This window comes from Lactuca virosa, chromosome 2 (assembly GCF_052849685.1).
Source record: "Lactuca virosa cultivar CGN04683 chromosome 2, Lactuca_virosa_CGN04683_v6, whole genome shotgun sequence".
In the NCBI taxonomy this organism is placed as follows: domain Eukaryota; kingdom Viridiplantae; phylum Streptophyta; class Magnoliopsida; order Asterales; family Asteraceae; genus Lactuca; species Lactuca virosa.
In genome coordinates this window covers 71,752,106-71,765,000 of record NC_136427.1, presented here as the reverse complement: position 1 = coordinate 71,765,000, position 12,895 = coordinate 71,752,106, and the positions used below count along the sequence as shown (strand labels likewise).

Here is a 12,895-nt window from a genome sequence, read left to right as displayed (position 1 = left end):
GTTAAAACTAAAATTATAATATACTACAAAAATTCACATACATAAATTTATAATAGAATAATAGCATTCTAATGAATATATGAATAATCAAACGTTAATATTCATATTAGATTTACTTCAACAATACACATATACAACATTCATTACAGAATAATAACATAAACATAGTGTTTTTACGTTCTCACACTATTTACTGTTTTTATTTGAACTTACTTCTATATGTATATATATATATATATATATATATATATATATATATATATATATATATATATATATATATATATATATAAGGGTGAGATGGATTGAAAACTCATAATTTTTCGAAACCCGACAATTAAAGGTGGAGCGTTAGATCAAAATTAACTCATTAAGGGCATGATCGTCATCTTACCGATCTCATTTCATGTTTAATTTTTTTTGTGCTATTGGAAATATTAATAAAATATTCTAAAAATTAACATAATAAATCAAATTTCAGAATTTTTTTAATAATTTTCGATTTTTTTTAAATGGAGATTTTTTACTTTTTCAGAAAACATGAATTTTTAAAAATAAATATGAACAAAAATATATTTTTTAAAAAACTGCCTTTTTTTAAACAACTGCATTGTTTTCCAAAAAAAAACTACAATTTAAAAAAAAAAACTACATTTTTTTAAAAAAACTACATTTTTTTAAAAAGTAACTTTTTAAAAACTAGTAAATTAAAAAAAAAACTAGAATATTTTATTTAAAAAAAACTCAACTTTTTAACAAAAAAAAATCAACGTTTTAGGTGCATATATGCATATTTTTTAACCATAATATTTTTTCAAATGCATATATGCATATTTCTTATACTATAATATTCGTAAGTAAATAATAAAAAATCTTATTTTTATTAATCAATCTATAAACATAATAATATAAGAATTTTATTTGTTACAAAATAAAATATAAAAAATAAAAAATGTTACAAATATTCATAGTGTTGTCATTTCTTCATATCAAAATTTTCATATTTTCTTCAATTTATCACTTTTCACATCTTCAATATTTTCCACAAATTCTTCAAAATCTACAATAAAATTAAAAAAAATTGATTAATGCAAGAACACTCACAAAAATGCACATGTATATATATCATGTAAGATTCACACGTGATTATATAATGCGATATTCACATGTGATTGTATATTTTAAGATTAAAATGTGAAATTGACAAGAAAATTTTAAGAAATAATTAACGAAGAACACACACACAAAATGCATGTATGCATATAGACTTAATTCATATGTGATTCACTTGTGATTACATGTGAATCACATGTAATTCATATGTTATTCATTTGTGATTTACATGTGAATCACATGTAATTTACATGTGAATCACATGTAATTCATATGTGATTCACTTGTGATTTACATGTCAATCATATGTAACTCATATGTGAATTACATGTAATTCATATGTTATTCACTTGTGATTTACATGTGAATCACATGTAATTCATATGTGAATTACATGTGATTTACATGTGAATCACATGTAATTCATATGTGATTCACTTGTGATTTACATGTAACTCATATGTTATTCACTTGTGATTTACATGTGAATCATATGTAATTCATATGTGAATTACATGTGAATCACATGTAATTCATATGTGATTCAATTGTGATTTACATGTGATACATATGTGAATTACATGTGATTTACATGTAATTATATGTGAATTACATGTGATTGACATGTGAATCACATGTAATTCATATGTGATTTACTTGTGATTTACATGTGAATTACATGTGATTCATATCTATCTTCATCAAATTGCCATGATAATATTGTAATACCTTTTCTAGAGCTGACATCAACTAATTCTGAGGAGTCATGCAATGAGAACTTATATACAAAGCAATAGCAATTGTACATTTCATGGAACATAAACTTTCAAGTTATTTAATTGAAAGTTATTTATTTAAATTATGAGATTTTACCTGAGGGTGTTTCGTTAGGAAAGGCACAAGTCAAAACCTCTAACAAAGCCGATATTTCCGCCGAAATTCACGACCCGAAAAATTATTCATCCAACTCTTTAATTATAAAAGAAGATAAAATAAACATAAACATAAACACAAATCATCTTGCATCAGCCAATCACAATAAGAATTAACCTATCTCACGAATAATAGCTCCACCAATGTCTCATGTCAATTTTCACTCAAAACTTCAAAAAAAATCTCAAATTTTGTTACATGGATGAAATATATGATTTTTATATACTTTCAAATTGCACGACAATAACAAAATACCAAATGGTTCCTAATCTCTTTCAGAAATGTACTTTTGTAATGAAAAAAAATAAGATTAATGGATCATGGAATATTTTTCTACAACCAAATAGCACAAAAAGGTTATAGTTCTTTACCAACATTATGGTTTCCTAATTTTTATGTAACCAAAGATTCAACTTTTTTTACTTTCCAATACAACACCAACTTAGAAAAATATATATATAAAGAGCACCAAGACCAATTACAACTACCCTAAACTGGAAAAGTATGTATTTTTTATTCCAATTCCAAATTGAAAAAAAAAAAGAAAAGAAAAGAAAAAAGCTTGCAAAAGTTCTTACTGTTGTTCCAGATGATGTCATTCTTTCAAGATATAAAGAGATGAGCATAAATCCAGATATTATTCCAGAATGATAAGAACTTGCTAAATATCCATGATCAACATTTTAATAATTGTTTGAATGTAATACATCAAAAAACCAAAGTAAGATCAGATTTTGTTGGACAACATAGTAGTTGAGTTTCTTTATACTCTGCATAGCCATCAAATGAATACATGCATGGTTTTACTGGATGCAGTTTAAAATCATATTCTGGTGCACAGATATGGCTCTCTCCTCCTACATTTCTCAAAATATAACTGTTCGGAATCCTAAATTGGAATTAGTTCATCATTCATGAAGTCAAAGTGAAGTTAACCTGTGATATTTCTCATTGAAGCACTTCATCGAACATGTAGAGTGCAAACAAATATCTATATTTTCAATAACACATGTGTCTATTTTATACCTACAATCAACACAAGGATTTAAATATTTTTAAAAACATATTGACTAAACAGGTTCAACTTAACAATTAGGCAAAAACAATTTATAAAGGTCAAAAAAAGGTCAGGAATCAACAATAGAAACAGATGATACCTAACTTTTGATCGACAAGGGATCATCTTCTCCGTTCAGGTCTTCAATCCAGAGTGGAGGCCGAGATGAACTTGGCGATTACGGTGTACTTGGGGGAACGAATTGATGGAGGATAAAACGATTCAAAATCAAAGCATCTTCAATGGATTTTTTTCTATGAAAAAAGTGAGATCAAGGAGTTCAGCAACAATGAAACTTCGATTGTTGGGGGATTTCAGATTTCATATAAATTGATGATTGATGATGATACTTTGATCGATTGGGATTTGGAAATCGACGATAAATGTGGTTCGTCGTTTATCCTCACCGTATTCATGTGAGTAGAAGCAATTTCAGAATTGAAAGCGTGGAATTGGATGAACGATTGGAGGCAATTCGACGGAGGTGAGTCGTCGGAGGATGGATCGTAGGTTTGAGCGAGAGAGGAAAACGGGGAGGAGAGAGAGATGAAAATTTATTTTATCAGATATTAGATTTAAGAAATCATTAAATTATACTTATATTCCAATAATACCCCTGACTGAATTAATTAAAATATCCTTCCTTCTTTTTTTGTCTATTTATTTACAAAAACGCCACCTTGCATCTCGACCCTTCCTTTTTTTGATCCAACGATCCACCTTTAGTTCTCGGGAAGCTTTGAGTTCTTCTCTCTCTCTCTCTCTCTCTCTCTCTATATATATATATATATATATATATATATATATATATATATATATATATATATATATATATGTGGATTTAGCAAAGAAGAACCGAAAAGGGTTGAGGCAGTGAGAAAAAAGATATGAGGAGCAGATAGGATCGATCAAGGGAGTGTTTGGATGTGGTTGTCGATTGCAAGGTAAATCAATTGAATTCTATTCTATTCTTTTTTTATTTTGTTTGATTTCTTCACCATTGCGAACCACCGTGGCCGCCGACCATCGCTGCTATCATCAACCACCATTGGCTACCGTGCTAGGGTGGCAATGTATGGTGTTATTCCAGGTTGTAAATCCTTGGTCTTGGTGGAAACCAATACCCTAATTTGGAGTTTTTACCATTTAGGCAACATACTTTGGTTTTCTTTGTAAACCTTACGTATTGAGTTGTATTTTCTTCACAAAAAGACATTTTTATCAAACAATTACATGGCTACTATTAATGACTTGTTTCAAGAAAATAAGCCACTTCGGATTAGGTCTTAATAGGTTATGAAGCTAGTTAACCCTAAAATGGACCAAGCTAGGAATATTGGAAATTTACTTATCTGTCCCAGTCTTGCAAAAATCACAACAAAATCATGGAATATCAATTTTGCATCGAGACTAGTGTCTAAAGTTTCATATATGAGTCTACTACATTTCATTAGTTTTGACCAAAAATCAGAAAGGCTTCTAACTATGGTAAATATGACCATTTATCCAGATTGGTCCGGAATGAGGTGTTACGCGAGGCAGTTTTGTGAAATTCACCATAAATTGTACAAACATAGTATGGATACGTGAAGGTACAACTTTTAAAGCTAAGGACATTAACTATCAGCTGTGATATAGCTTTGAAAAATATGGATTTTATGGTGCGGAAAACATATCCCGAACATACCCCAATTTTTATGTATAAAGCAGAAATTTAACCCCTTAGTCTATTTACATAATTAGAGCACATAAGTAACTAAACATAACTTAAATCATTATTATTAGGAAGTGTGAACAAAAAGAAGGTGTGAGTGAGTTGTGGGTTGCTTTGGAGATTGTGTTGCTTTTGGAGGTGAGTTTCTCACTACAACGTCTTGTATTGTATTTTCTTTAAGATAGTTTGTGTGGGCTAAATGTTGTTTATGTAGTTAGCATTAAGCGGGGTTAGAGTCTAGTGATAGTATGGTTTCTCTTACTCCTTGAGGAATATGCATGGTAGGACTCGGCGCATCCGACTGGGGATCGGGCATAGCCAATATGTCCCAAAGGCTCGACGAACCGAGCAAGGGAGATCGGTCATGACCAATGTGTCCCAATGAGTTTGGGTATGGGCGATCGGGCATAGCCAATGTGTCCCACGAGTTCAACTAAATAATTAAGGGGGATCGGGCATGTCCAATGTGTCCTAATAGTTTTGAGTACGGGGGATCGAGCTTAGCCAATATGCCCTAAGGGATCGATGTACTAAGAAAGGGTGATCAGGCCTGGCCAATGTGTCCCTATAGGAGTATGTATGTTACTGATTCCTTCTTTGACATGTATGCGTGGTTGTATGTTGATACCGTTTGTATCTGTGTATATGATATGATACTGTGTATGTATGTAATTCATTAAGCTTTGTGCTTACCCTTTTTCCCTTTAAAAATATTGTTTCAGGTACATAGGATGGCAGGGCATGACCGTACACATTGGCTCGAGGCGGGTTTTTGTAATTGATATTGAATTGGTTATGTTTTCATTAATTTAGAATTATAACTAATAATGTTTGGAAACTGAATTGATCTTGGGGTGTGGTATTTCATTGTTCTGAATAAAAATATATCAAATAGATGATTTATGTTATTTTAAAATTTTAAAATTTATTGGAAATTTTGGAATGTTACAAGTTGGTATCAGAGCATAGACTGAGAGAATCATGCTCGCTTTAGTGAGTTCTGAACTCAAGTTTATGGCTCAAGAGTTATTTTTCTAAAATAAAATTTTATCGAAACTAAATGAAACAATTTAAAAAATGTGAACGCAAGCACAATGTGTGCAGTCATCCGATGCTAGAGGAAAAAGGAAAGTGTTCAAATCTTCTTTATTATTCTTAGATATAAAGATTTTATTATGTATGTTAGCTAACCCGATTCTTCACATGTTATGTTGGACGCCTATTATGTGTTATTTGGAATTTGTGCTAGTACTTATACGTTGTTAAATGAAGGTTTTAGGTTGTATGCAATAGAAACTAGATAGACTTATAATGACTGGTTTAGCCTGGTGCACAACTCTTGTTTGATGCCAACCGTTCTACTGCAGAATCTTTTATTTGAATAACTATCTGGTTTTACATTGTATACGATTGTGCTTTCATGTGATGACATGTCGGGACTAGTAAAGACTCCCTTCGATGTAGAGCAGCAGGGTAAGAGTGATTCTTACAGATCTAGGAAAATTATAGCAGATGTTAGTATAGAGTGGATGTGATAGAATTGCACTGCATAATTGCCAACTGCTTTGTGCTTTTAGGAATTCTAGTTAATATTAATTAGCTATCAAACGAATATGTTAAGTTTCATGCCCCTAGAATTAAGTGGCCTTAGATCGTAGGTTTAGCTCTATTTCGCAGCTCTTGTTTGAGTCCAATCGTTGTAGTGTGAGATCTTCAGTCAAAAGACTACTTAATTCTAGTTGGATGTAATAGTATTTGCGAGGTAGTTAATTAACATTAATAGGAGTTTCTTTCCATTAGAATAGTAGGGTGGGGTGGGAGTCCTAGTAAGCTAGGAGGAGTGTCGACATGTGCTGGTGTAGGGCACATCATAAGGTCGTCGACGAGAAGTGACTTGGGTACTTTGGGATGGACCTTGGAGCAGGCATGTATCTGTGTAGACGATAATAGTAGGGAACCTACTAACGAAAGCACAAGATTCACGCCCCAACCAAGAGAAGTCACGGGGGGAAATAAAGAAGCTGAGTATAGTAACGTTTACATGGTTATATGTTTATTATTAAACTTGGTAATCTTAATGTTCCCCGTTTGATTGCAAAATGGGTCTACGAGAAATGGTGCTTCAAGATCTGCTACCGGACTGTGTGCCGACGAGACACTAAGGATGATTACGACAGTTATGTCGTTGGAAAGGAAGATTGGGGATGCGAGTGAGCGAGTAGATAGAGAGTAGTGTAATGGTAAAACCTGAATCGGTAGTGATGAGTTATGTTTATATCAACCAAATGCCGCCTACACGACATGGAGCTGAGAGGTCTCAGATTGGCTCGAACAACACAGTCCTATGTGATTGGTTTGTGGTTGAGGTCTCGTAAGACCTTACTAGAGAAGTTGCATGTATCATTAGATAAAATTTGTCTAATGAGAGCCTCGTTTTTCGAGGCGATTAGCCACACGAGACTGACAAATCACTAATAGTTTGGTTGTCTAGTTCAAGGAGCAGCCGTTGAGACAGTTGATGAGATAGTGCGGGCATCTAAGGAGAGAGTCTAGTTAGGAGACACAACTGGGAAGAAGAAAGCGGTCATAGGGACTGACCTTGTTAATAACTATCAAGGAAGTTTGACGTTGTTGCGCTATGAACCGGAGGTCAGAACAACCATGAGATCTGTGGTAAGGATAGAAGGACACACGTGTTCGCATGCTGCAAGTCCAAATGCGGCAGGTACATACAGAGAGGGCATGCTCGTCACGATTGCATATTGGAGATGAAGAAGAATGGAAAGAACGATGTGAAGGAGTGAAACCACATCTAACCGATTTGCAGCAACCAATTTTTTTTAATAAAATTATTTCTTTTTTGCAAACACAGAGTTTTTATAAAATATAAATATTACTTTACAACACACATGTTTTTTAAAGAAATAAAGCTATCAACATTTTCAGTTTTACTTACTTCACAGACTTTACGAAAGGAAAGTCTGATTCCTTCTTTTGGGGTATTTTCTAAGTTCGAACATAATTCGATTCCATTCTCATTTTACATATTATTTACAGATAATTTAGATACTTCACATACTATTAAGGGTAATTTAGTAATTTACCTTTAAGAGCAGCTTTGCATCTGGTTCAAATTCATGCAATTATGGTACTTCCAATCTCGGCGTTCTGTTTGAAAGAACAAACTCACTTTTTTCTTTAACTTGTCCAATGATTCCTTCCGTTTGGCAAGTTCTTCATATATCTTTTGTTTGTGAATAGATAAGATGTGTTTATCCCTGTCAACTACAAAGATGTTAGCCAGTTAAAAAAATGATATAAAAAGTAAGGAATTGTGGTATGCAGATATGGTGAAAAATAGAAAACAGTAACCTTCTAAAGTAACATCATTGTCATTAACTGTGATATTTTAATTATATACATTAAAAAGATAAGTCTAAAGTAGCATCATTGTCATTTCCTGTGATACATTTATGTTAGCCTAATTTGGTGTAACCTGCTTCTTGTCTTGCTAGAATGGAATTGGAGGGTATTTTAGTCTTTTCCTTGTTTTCATTGCATGCTTTTCAATTTCTCCCATTTGGAGTAGATTCGGCAAGTATTCACCGAATATGGAATGTAAATTAGTAAAATCAAATTCTTATATATTAACAAGATGTATAATATCGATACTTTGAACAAAAATCGCCTAATATTTAGCAATTTTGAAATTCAAAATTTCAATTTATAGTTGCTGAAAATTTTGAATGTACGTGATACTTTCTTTCACAGCCGTTCTTTGTAATACTTTTCTTTCTACGTTTTGTGGCTATCATTCAAGGAGATAATTCCTACCGATTCAACAAGTAAGTTATTATGCATTAATATTTATATTTTCTTAAAATAATGACGAAATATGAACAATTCATGGAGTAATTTGTTGAATCTTACCATCTTCAAACCCTTGTCACTTTCAATTTGAAAAGTTTGGTGCTAATTAGTAATCGACGCCAATCGTGTGCAAAAGGAGTTTGCGTTAATCTATTTGAAAGATATTCCGTTCATTTCTCTTCTTCTTCTGATACTTGATCAACGGATGCAGATATTGAGTTTTTTTCTGAAAAAAGAGAAGGAACAAAGGCTGGCGATGGTGCGTAGATCGACAATAGGGTTACAATGATATACTAGAAGGTGAGTGTGTGTGTGGGGTGGGGGGGGGGGGGGGATTAATGTATGTATGGGACTAACTTATTTTATAATTATAATTTTTATTAATATAAACAAAAATAAGTATTTGGTATAATGTCACTATTGGTTAATAATTGTTCTATAATTGATTGTGGATGATCCTTCATATTATTTTCTTGCATTATGAGTAAACAATGTGATTATTTGCCTTCACAACTTCCAAATTTTGTAAGTGATATTAGTTTGCTCTAAGTTAGGAAAACAACCTTACTCGCTTTTTTTTTTTTTCTATTTTTTCAATAAATGTAACAATTTTATTATTTATTAATTTTACTAGATGAGACCCGTGTACTACAAAGGTTTATTAAAAATAAAAGTTTAATATCAAGGTGTAAAGATTAGACATTTTCTAAAATAAAATATATTTACAAAAATACAAACTATATAATTAATAAGTAATTCAATCTATACTAACAAAAAAATATTTATATATTTTAAACTAAGTGTGAGACCCGTGTACTATACATATTATTAAAAACAAAAGTTTAATATCAAGGTGCAGAGATTAAACATTTTTTAAAGAAAATACTTTTACATAAATACAAACTATATAATTAATAAATAAGTAATTCAATCAATACTAATAAAAAAATTATTGATATATTTTAAATAATGATGATAAATTAAAGTTGTAAATATTAAACATTTTTCAACGTAAACTTTCGAAATAAATACAAACGGAATAATAAATAAGTAGGTAATTGAATCCAAACTAATAAAAAAATATTGACATATTGTAAATAGTTGTTATCAATCAAAATTTCCAAATACTTTTCTGAATCACAAACTAAAAAAAAAGACGGGGTTATAGTGGACTTTTTAGATTAAATTCGGAAGTAGATTGGAAACATGTATGTTAATATCCACATGATATATTTGGGTTGACATTTAGATTGTTACCTGCAGCATATGTACACTTGCTTGATAACAGAGTTTAATTGTTGCTACTGAAATTAGAAGGCACTGAGAAAAATATAAACGAAGTAAGTTATACTATACGTATAAATATTTGTAGCTTAACGTATATATTAAGAAAAAAAAAGATAAAATAAACATAGTGATATTATCAGAAATGATGTATAACAGATTTATTAAATTAAAAATGAAAATAGATTCAAAGGAATGATGATCATTACGACCATTAGGCATGTAATAATAACAATAGTTAATACAAATATGTATTGGTTATGTTGCAAAAGTTCTACACAAAAGTAATTAATCAATAAACTTAACGCCAATGTATAACAGAAAAAATATGGAATAAAAGTAAAATAAATTTCATGATAGAAAAAGAAATATTTTTTGACGTAGTGGACATATTACTAGATCTTCTGTTATCCAAATATAGTTTTCTAATTTTTCTTTTACCGTAAGCATCGTTATCTAATGGACTTGTAATACTAATATTAAAAGTAGATTGAAAACTTGTATGCTGATATCCACATGATATATTTGGATTCACGTTTTCATTGTCACCGGCAACATACATAGAATTATTTGAAAATATTAAATGTCATTGTGGATGATTACTTATAGTTGTAACATCCCAAAAATTTCAGCAAATTTAAACTTTTCAAAACAACTCATTTATTAACAAAAGTTTTTACAAAAACATTGATTCGCAAAACATGATTTAAAACTAGGGTCTCCAAAGATCCAATCTGTTGTAAAACCAAGGATGTGTACGGTCATGCCTTCACCTTGCCACGAATCATCTGAAGAACCTGAAACCATAACAAAATTGTAAGCACAAAGCTTAGTGAGTTCCCCCAAAGTACCAACACACATACAGGTAACATATACAAATAACAGTATATTATGGGTCCAATCAACCATCGGGTTGGAATACCCTAGGCCCTCAACCATCGGGTTGGAATGCCAACACTATGGATCCAATCAACCATCGGGTTGGAATACCCCACGCCTATTGACTGATGCACAAAGCAATCCAATCTCACCATATATCATTCAATCATATCGGGTCCAATTAACCATCGGGTTGGAATACCCCAAGCCCTCAACCATCGGGTGGAATGCCAACACACTATGCGTCCAATCAACCATCGGTTTGGAATACCCCAGGCCCAAGCAACCATCAGGTTGGAATGCCAACACACTATGGGTCCAATCAACCATGAGGTTGGAATACCCCAGGCCCAATAAACCAATAGGTTGGAATGCCAATATACAACGGGTCCAATCATCCTTGGGATAGAATACGCTCAAGCCCATTCAACCATCGGGTTGGCATGCCCCAGCCTAATGGCTTACGCACAAAGCAGAGAAGCCTCAGCCACCAATCAAACATGTGCACATATAACAGATTATCATATCATAGTCTACAGCCAGTCAAACAGATCTACAGATCACTAAGCATAGCAACATCCTATCTACCAGGTTACCGATCTATCAGATCATAACATCACAACAACATCCTATCTACCAAGATACTGATCTAACAGATCATAACAGTGCAGTAGCATGCATAACAGGATATCAATCCAATGGGCCGACATTGGTGTCTTCGACTCACAAGTACACTGAGGACAACTCACCGCAATAGCTGAACCCACGAATAATCTTTGATTGCAGATCCGCTAGAAACCCCGCGCTATCAAACAAACAACACCCAATTAACAATTGAGTTTCAAACCAAATCCATAAATCCATAAACGGTCTAACTAATCAGGCCCACTAATAGCCCAAGCCCATTATGCCCACTAAGGCCCAAATCCATCAATCCTAGGCCCAGCAAGGCAAGCCTAAACAAGAGTCCAAGACTCTAAGATTCCCCTGCCCAATAAGCCCAACACACAAAGCCTAAACATAAGTCCCAATCCCAAAGCATGAACAAGCCCAAAAGTCCACAACTAAACGTACGTCGGGCGTACCCCCTAGATACGCTTAGCGTACTCGATGATTTTGGATAGGGTCTCAAACCAGTACACGGGCCGTACTTGCATTTACGCCGGGCATACTTGTAACTTTTGCAAAACGTAAACCCTGAGTTAATCCCTTAAGTCCTTTGCAGCCACACCTCATAAAACCTTCAATATACGTTCTTAACTGATAAAGTTGGCAACTTTATTAGTTTGCATATCTTAATGGGACCCATCTTCCAAATATAACCATTAATACCCACATTAAGCACCTTAACACATGCATGGTCCATTCTTAAACATCAAGAAAGCATTTTTATGAACTTATAAACTTAGAAAGGGCAAGATCTAGCAATCTTAGCTCCTAGAGTGGCTCAAACTCACAAGGAGGACTCAAAACTCCAAAATAAGCACAAATCTAGTCTTAAACCCATAAAGAATAACAAAAAGCCAAGGTATGAACTTGATACCTTAAATGAGCTGGAAATGAAGCCAATAGTCTGGATCTATAAGTCTTCCTTTGAACCACAAGCTAGCACCAAACACCTTTTCCTTGTAAATGAGCAAAAGCACACCAAAATGTACACTTAGATATCATAAAGATTCAATGAGATGTTAGGGTTTTTGAAATGAGCCTAGAGGTCAGTGGAGGCTGATAAATGAAAGAACCTTGACCTTATAAGGATGTTTAAATAGTGCAAAAGCCCTAAAAATTAGGGTTTGGTACTCTGCCAGTTACGGTAGGCAAACGCGACCAAACACGCGTCTGACTTCCTTGCATGCATGGGACCAACTTGCAAACCTTTTCCAATAAGGGCCGTATATGCCAATTATTCAAACTGCCATAACTCCCTCGTCTTAGGTTCGTTTCCAATGAAACTTATACCCATGGAAAGGTGGCGAGAAACCCTAGACTTCTAACAACACACCATAGCCTTAAAACTTTCCAAATAAGAACACAAGTTCATAAAG

At 32.9% G+C, this 12,895-nt stretch overlaps 1 long non-coding RNA gene across 2 annotated transcripts; it reads right to left on the bottom strand.

Moving 5' to 3' along the window:
- Positions 1–862: 862 nt before the first annotated feature.
- LOC145159172 (uncharacterized) lies at positions 863–8,992 on the bottom strand. Of its 2 annotated transcripts, XR_013737527.1 has the most exons (4): positions 8,748–8,992; positions 7,922–8,102; positions 1,987–2,082; positions 863–1,060 (listed from the first exon to the last, which is right to left on the bottom strand). It is a non-coding gene; the product is annotated as an uncharacterized LOC145159172 (long non-coding RNA). The 2 variants fall into 2 exon arrangements; XR_013737526.1 differs by lacking the exon at positions 863–1,060 and having other exon boundaries at positions 1,211–2,082.
- Between the last annotated feature and the right edge of the window lie 3,903 nt (positions 8,993–12,895).